The sequence below is a fragment of the Pteropus alecto genome, unplaced genomic scaffold (genome assembly GCF_000325575.1).
Source record: "Pteropus alecto unplaced genomic scaffold, ASM32557v1 scaffold139, whole genome shotgun sequence".
Classification (NCBI taxonomy): domain Eukaryota; kingdom Metazoa; phylum Chordata; class Mammalia; order Chiroptera; family Pteropodidae; genus Pteropus; species Pteropus alecto.
The window spans coordinates 5,114,538-5,123,126 of record NW_006443567.1 but is presented as its reverse complement, the minus strand read 5'-3'; the positions used below and the strand labels follow the sequence as shown (position 1 = coordinate 5,123,126).

Sequence of the window (8,589 nt, the reverse complement as noted above, 5' to 3'; positions counted from 1 at the left end):
CCATACTGATGGTATCATGTTAACTGAACTAGATGAGCAAGAAGCAAAAGTACCCTGGATGCCCTGATAGAACATACGCACCCTAGAGAATCAAAGAGAATCCCTACAAAGATTCAGGGGTGAGGCGCATGAGTGATGTTTATAGATATCTAGGGTCTGAGGAATGCTGGGACATTTGCTCTAAACTGGTGGACAAATTGTTGCACTTTGAACCTTCTACCTCTAAGAAAGACTACAAAAGTGGGCCTCTTTAGGTCTGGAAACAGCATGTTTTGCACTTGGGAATACCACACTGGTCCATTTATGGAATGACATGAAAGGCTACTAGTTTTGAATGGAGCCCAGACCAAGCAAAGGTTCCATAGAAAGTCCAAGCTGTAGTAGATGCAATCCTGCTACTTGAGTCATATGATCTAGAAAGTTTTATTATACTAGATGTTATCTGTGGTAAAAAAAAAAAAAATCCCAGGTGGAGTCTCCAACAAGCCCAAATAGGAGTACAGTAAGACAAGCCCAAATAGGAGTACAGTAAGACCATACCATCTTGCTAGCATACCATTTGAAAGGGAGCTCCTAGTCTACCGCCATGCCACCCCGAACAAGCCTGATCCCATCTAATCTCAGAAGCTAAGCAGAGTTGGGCCTGGTTAGTACTTGGATGGGATACTACCTAGGAAGACTAGGTGCTGTAGGCATAAAAAATAAAAAAATAAGGGATTACAAGCTGACAAGGTCCTTGCAATCTGTGAGGCCAACCAAGGGTTGCCTCACCTAAAAAAATAAATAAATAAAATAAAATGAAAGGGAGCTCCTGGCATGCTACTGCGTCCTGGTAGAAATTGAGCACCTGACTTTGGAACATCAAGTAACCATATTCCCAGAACTGCCCATCATGAGCTGGGTTCTCTCAGACCTACCCAGTCATAAGGTTGGGTAGGCCCCACAGAATTCCATTGTAAGATTAAGTGCTATGCCCAGCAGGATTGGGCTCAAGCAGGCCCAGAGGACACAAGCTAAAGGAACAGGTAGTCCAGACACCTATGTCACCCACCACTGGTGCCTCTCATTCAACTCACACCTATGGGCACATGGAAGGGAGAGCATCCTTTATGACCAACTGACATAAAAAGAAAGAGCTCAAACTTGGTTCATGGATGGACAGGCTCAATGTTTTGGTACAAGCTGAAAATGTGCAGCTGCTTTCCTATGGCCCCACACAAAAATGTCCCTGAAAGACAGTGGCAGAGCTTTTGGTACTTGGTCATCCATTTTGTGTGGAACAAGTGGTCCAGGGTTATAATATATATTGGTTCATGGGCAACAGTGAATGGCTTGGTTAGTTGGTCAGGGGCTTGGAAAGGAAAAGTAGAAAGATTCGAGTCAAGGTCTAAGAAAGAGGCTCGTGGATGGACTTATGGGAATGGGCACAAAGTGAAGATATTTGTCTTTTCACATTAATACACACCAGAAAGCATCCACTGCAGAAGAAGCACTAAATGACCAAGGAAACAGGATGGCCTGGCCAGCTTATACCAGTCAATCTGTTCTCTAACACTCAAGTACTTGGTCAAAGGAGTACCTACGATGGCAGAGACGGAGGCTATGCCCAGGTACAAGAGCATGGGCTTCCTCTCATCAAGGCTGATCTACATATTGCCATGGCCAAATGTCTAACCTTCCAGCAACAGAGACCAACACCAAGTCCTCAGTATGGCACCATCCCTTGAGGATATCAACCAGTCACTTGGTGTCAAAAATGATCACATTAACCCCTTCCCTTTGGAAAGGTCAGTGGTTCATTCTGACAGATTGACAGCTATGCCAAGTGCGGATTTGCCTTTACTGCCTACAAGGACTCAGCCAGCACCATTATCTGAGGGTTCATATAGCATCTTATCTACCAAAATATGCCAAAATCCTAGTCCCAATCTCACAATTCAGCATGTCACTTCTCTTCCCATAGTGGGAATTGAGGGGCACAGAAAAGCTTGCAATGTTACTTCGGTAGATGTCCCTCCACCTGAAAACTGGGAGAATAAGGAATAAGTAACCTCCCTGTCTTGGGTTGGATTCCCCAGAAGCAGTCACTGAGATGAGGATTCATGTATATGCAATTAATTTAAGGACATGCTCTCAGGAGAACCTGGTAAGAGTCTGGAGGAAGCAGGACAGGAAAGGGAGAAGAAATTAAACAATTGTGTAATTTCTGGCAACATCTGGTGGAAGTGGCACCGTTGGGCCCAGTCAGAGTTTGGCGTCACCTCAAAGGCAGTAGGGGGTGGGGAGAAGGATAATGATGGCGCAGACGTATAGTTAACATTCTTCCTCAGTTCTTCCTCAAATGACACAGTGAAGAATCACAGGTCATTGAGATTTAATAGTTTTATTAAAAATATATTTTAGAAAGACAAAGAATGCCCCAAGGAGGCACATGATCCCAGCGCTGTAATTAACACAAAGGGGCCTAAATGGCCACAAAAGGGCAAAAATGTAATAAAAGGCCACCAAAAAGAGAGAGAACCCAGAAGGGTAAAAAGGGAGGGGAGCCCCAAAGGGCAAATAAAAGGACCGTGATGGGTGGTTACAAAGGAATTCCTAGGTGATTGGCAAATGAGGTCATCTTTATCGACACCTAATTGACACTAAGCAATAACTTGCCTAGTGCACATGTGTGTGCCCAGAATTCTACTACCATTGGGGTGTTCCTTGGGCAATATCTGGGCTGGGCCCCTATTCCTTTGTTCCATCTTGTCGCTCATGTCTCACTAGCTACCTAACAGAGGGAGGGTTGCTTTGACATAATCGAACAGAGGAACACTGAGTGTAAATTCTGCCTCAGAGTTTGTCCCTACTTGACACAAAGAAACTAAATTTGTATACTCCCACATCAGTCATTGGGTAAAGAGTGTCCATGGCTTGGAGGTGGGAAGGAATGGGGTTGTGTAAGGGTATATGTAAACTCATAGTAATTGCCAGTTCTTTGTACGTGCAAGCAAAGTAGTTCCATTAACCCAAAAACAGGGTTCCAGGAGGATTAGAGAGACACAGGTGCAGGCCTTGAGAAGCAAACATACAAAAAGCCAAGGGGAGTGGTCCTTAGACATCGTTAAAAGGATCAGAGGTATATCAGAAAACGAATTCTTGTTTTCCTTTATACACTCATTACTCTCAATACTAGTTACCAAATGGGTGTGGAGGTTTTCCCACACCAAGTAATTTTGCAATACCATCTGGTGTCCTATAAGTTAACTCAATTCTGACCCTATCTACCTAAAGATTTTATCAGATTCAACAGATTAAAAGCTCAGTCCCACAAGACTGCCCCCACTTCAGACATTAATCTCAAATCCAAGTTGTCTCCTGCGTTTCTGACCAACCAGCTATAAATGAGAGGTTCCCATGACCCCCTGCTCAGGTTTATTAATTAGCTAAAGTGGCTCACAGAACTCAGGTAAGCATTTTAGCGGTTCATTATAAAAGGATACAACTCAAGAATATATAGATGGGAGAGATGAAGAGGGCAAGATATATGGGAAGGAATACAGAGCTCCCATGCCCTCTCCAGGCACATTGCTCTCCACATTTCCATGTGTTCACTAATCAGGAAGCTCTTTGAACCCTTCCTCTCAGGGTTTCATGGAGGCTTCATCACTTAAGCATGACTTATTAAATCATTGACCATTTGTGATTAATTCAACCTCTAGCCCTTCTCCCATTCCTGGAGGTTGGAGGCTGGGGCAGAAAACTTTCAACCTTCTTCCAACCTGGTTGATTCTCCTTGCAACCAGCCTTACCCTAGGGGCTTTCCTAAAGTCAACTCATTAACATAAACTCAAATGCGGTCGAAAGGGCTTACTATGAATAACAAAAGATACCTTAATCTCTCAGATTGGTTAACAAATTCCAAGTTTTTAGGTGCTCTGTGCCAGGAATAGTGTGAAAGACCAAATATATATTTATTATAAATTACAATATCTGAGGAGGGGATCTGGACAAAACAATAATAGTAACCATTACACAGCCCTAAAATTCACCAGCTTTTTATTTTAATTTTAATTTTATTTTTATTTTTTAGGCGAGGCGACCCTTGGTTGACCTCTCAGATTGCAAGGACCTTGTCAGTTTACAATCTCTTATTTTTTTTTTTATTTTTCATGCCTACAGCACCTGGTCTTCCTAGGTGGTCTCCTATCCAAGTACTAACCAGGCCCGCCCCTGCTTAGCTTCCGAGATCAGAGGAGATAGGGCTTGTTCAGAGTCACCAGCTTTTTAAACATATCTTTATTGATGCATATTTTACATATCATATAATTCCTGTATTCCAAGTGTACGATTCAATGATTTTTAGTAAATTTTCCACATTGCAAGATTATCACCATAAGTCCATTTTAGAACATTTTCATCACCCCAATAAAATCCATTTATTGTTAATCCTTGTTCCTATCCTGAAGCCTATGTAACCACTTTATGTCTCTATGGATTTGCCTGTTTTAGATATTTCATAGAAATGGAATCATACAATTTGTGTATCAATATATGTAGATACAATCTGTGACCTTTTGTGTCTGGTTTCTTTGACTTAGTATAATGTTTTCGAGGTTCATCCACATTGTAGATGTATTTGTACTTCCTTTATATGACTGAATAATATTTCACTGTATACTACACTGGATCTTAGCCAAAAGGCCAAGAAGCAATAATATTCCACTGTATCGATACACCACATTTTGTTTATCAATTCATCAGTTGATGGAGATTTGGTTTGTTTCTACTTTTTGACTATAATGAATAATTCTGCTATGAAAATTCTTGTACTAGTCTTTGTGTGGGCATATATTTTCATCCCTCTTGGGTATTTGACCTTGGGTCAAATGGTAAATTTATATTTAACATTTTAAGAAACTGCAAAATTGTTTTACGAAGTGGCTGTACCATGTATATTGCCACCAGCAACTTATAAGTTTTCCCATTTCTCTATATATTTGCCAATAATTGTTGTCTACATTTTTATTTTAGCCATTCAAGTGGATATGCAATGGTATCTCGTTGTGGTTTTAATTTGCCTTTCATAGTAACTAGTGATATTGATCATATTTTCATGTTTTTAAAACAATTTTATTGAGGTATAATCTGTATACCATAAAATTCACTGCTGTAATTGTTCAATTAAACAATTTTTAGTAAATTTTCGGAGTCGTGCAACCATCATCACAAACTATCAAACATTCTATCAGTCGAAGGAGATCCATCATGTCCATCTGCAATTAATCTCTACTCCTAGATCTAGGTACCAACACCTTTACTTTCTGTCTAGATAGATTTGTGTTTTCTGGACATTTAATATAAATGGAATCATAGGGTATGTAGTTTTTATACCTGGTTTTTTAATGTTTTTGAAGTTCATTCATGTTATACGATGTATCGGTAGTTTCTTTTATCCCTAAATAGTATTCCACTGAATGAATACACTACATTTTGTTTATCTGTTCACCAGTTGATGGACATTTTCGGTTGTTTCTAATTATTGGCTAATATGAACAAAGCTGCTATGAATATCTATGTGCAAGTCTTTCTGTAGACATATGTTTTAATTTCACTTGGGTATGTATATACCTAGACGTAGAATTGCTGAGTCATTTAGTAACTGTGTTTAAGTTTTGGAGGAACTGGCAAAGTTTTTCAAAGTGGCTACTCCATTTCATATTTCCATCATCAGTGTATGAGTGTTCCAATTTCTCTATATATTTGCTAACACTTATTGTTATAAAATATCCTTCTTTGTCTCTAATAACTTTTTTTAATCTTAAAGTATATTTTATCTGATAGCAGTATAACCACAATAGCATTCTTAAGGTTACTATTTGCATGGTACATCTTTTTCCATCCTCTTACTTTCAACGTATTCATGTCTCTTTGAAACTAAAGTGCACCTCTTGTAGACAGCATATAGTTTGATCTTGGGTCTTCAATCCAGTCTTTTGTTTAAGTTGCATAATCCATTCACATTTAATGATAATATGAGTATGGATTGTTGTTGGCACTTTGTTAATATTTTTCTGTATGTTTCATCTTTTTATTCCTGTTCTTCTTTTACTGCCATACTTTTTATTAAACACATATTTTCTACTATATCTTCTTAATTCCTTTATTAAATAATTTCTCTATTTTATGAGCTATTTTTCTTAGTGGTTGCTCAAGTCTTTTGCACTAACCTACACATCTACCATTTATGGTACTCTTTATTTTTTCTGTATTTTTTTCTGTAATATCACTTACTTCCTCTAATATAGTTTCTTTCCCTCTCTCCTCCATCATGACATTATTGTCATATGTACCACATCTTTATATGTTAAAAGCCTAAGAATACAATTTTATAATTATTATTTTATGGAGTTGTTTTAAAATCCATTAAGATAAGAAAATAGAATCTATAAATAAAATTTATTCTCTTTTTAGTTTTCTACATAATTACCTTTACTGTGCTCTTTGTTTCTTTGTGTAGACTCAGTTTAAACTCTGGTATCAATTCCTTTCACCGTAAGGAACTTTTAAAGATATTTCCTTTTTTGTTTATTTATTTATTTATTATATTTCTTATAATTTAATAATGCTAGCAATACACTCTCTTACTGGTTGTTTGGGAATTTGTTTTGTCCTCAGTTTTTGTATTTTTTTTTAATTGTACTATGATCACCATAATAAGTTTAGTTAACATCCATTACCACACATAGTTACAATTTTTTTCCTTGTGATGAGAGTTTTTAAGATCTACTCTCTTAGGGGCGTCTGGGCAGGTGGTAGAGTAGGAAAATGGAAGGCTACGCTGCCTCCTCCCACGCACATTGGAAATACAGCTAAATTAAAGAACAATCAACCTGGAGAACCATCTGAAGACTAGCTGAACAGTTCTATAACTATGTATATAAAGAAGAAGTCACATTGAGACTGGCATGAGGGCCAGAGATGCAAAAGAAGTTGGCCCCACACCCATGTGTGGCAGTTAAAAATCAGGAGAGATATCTCAGCTGCAGAGATCCCCCCACAAGAGGAGCAAGGGGTCCCAGCCCCACACCAGGTTCCACAGACCAGAGTTCCAGTGCCAGAAAGAGAAGTCCCCACAACATCTGACTGTGAAAAGCAGTTGGGATTCCACCCACCCAGGTGAGACAAAAGGCTTCTGGAAACCTCTTAAAGGGCCCACACACAGGCTCACTCACTCACAGGCACTCACCCTGGGCTCTTGTAAAGGAACGGCAGCTTGGGAAGCACCAGAGATATATAGAAAGAGACTGATTCATGTGGCTTCATGGCGAGGGCTAGAGGGACAGCCACCATTGTCCATGTATGGAGCCCCACTCCCGTGCAGCCTATGGATGGGTGCCATCTTTCCTGTGTTGAGCCCTCCTCCCACACGGCCAGAAATGAATCTGCATTGAACTGAAGAAATTCACTCCCTCTACCCTAGTGTCTCCCTGGGACCCAGCTCCACCCAACTCACACACCGCATGATGATTTTTCAGCAGCAAACAACTGGCCTTTGCTCACATACCTCCAGAGGCACTTTTGGTGGCAGACAGCCAGCCCCTGCCTGTACGGCAGTCTTTCTTGGACAATTCTGGGGGTCTATGGGACCCAGGCGGGTGGCAGCTGGCCTCAGTGTGCTATGAGCCTTTGTCCAAGTGGCCCTAGGCTCAGCACTGGCTCAAACCTGGATTTTCATTAACCTGCAAGACTCCCTGAGACCCCGGCTCATCCAATTCTCATACCACAGGAGTCTCTTTTGGTGGCTGAGACAGGCAGCTGGTAGGAGATGGCATGCCTAAGAGTGCCCTGGGCCTTTTGCTGAGCTGCTCCCGGCCCTGTAATGATGGGAGCTGGCCTGGATTCAAAATATGGCCTCTCCCACGTGCCTCCAAACCCAGCACAGGCAATGATAAACTGTGGATAGCTTTGTAGTTCCACTATGTAGCCCCAGGGCAGTCCCAGGCAGTGGCTGACCTTGGCATGCACAGGAGCCCATCTCACGAGGCCCTAACAAACACACCCAGTGGCCAACTTCAGACCACAATAGAGCACCACAATTAGCCCCACAAGTGGCATATCCAAATGGTGATCTAGGCAGGCATCAGAGCCTGCTGGGGCAAACCCAAGTCTGTGGGGTCAACCCCCACCCAGCAGCTCATATGCTGTGGTCATTGCCAATCCTCACAACCAGTCAGCCTGAGGGTCAATCTCATCCATTTATGCACCGACACAATCAAGGCTCAACTCCAACAAGAGGGCACACACAACCCATACAAGGGATACTCTCGGAGCACCTGGCACAGGTGATCAGGGAGATTGCATCACCAGGGCCACAGGGCACCTACTACAGAAGGCCACCAGGCCAAGATTGGGAGACATAGGAGATCTACCTAATACATAGAAACAAACATAGAGAGGCAGTCAAAATGAGTAGACAAAGAAACATATCCCAAACGAAAAACAGAACAAAGCTCCAGAAAAAGAACTAAACAAAATGGAGACAAGCAATCTATCGGATGCAGAGTTCAAAACACTGGTTATAAGGATGCTCAATGATCTCAGTGA

The 8,589-nt window shown here is 41.0% G+C and overlaps 1 pseudogene; it reads left to right on the top strand.

Moving 5' to 3' along the window:
- The first annotated feature begins 576 nt into the window (after positions 1-576).
- LOC112472899 lies at positions 577-695 on the top strand (annotated as a pseudogene).
- Positions 696-8,589: the final 7,894 nt, after the last annotated feature.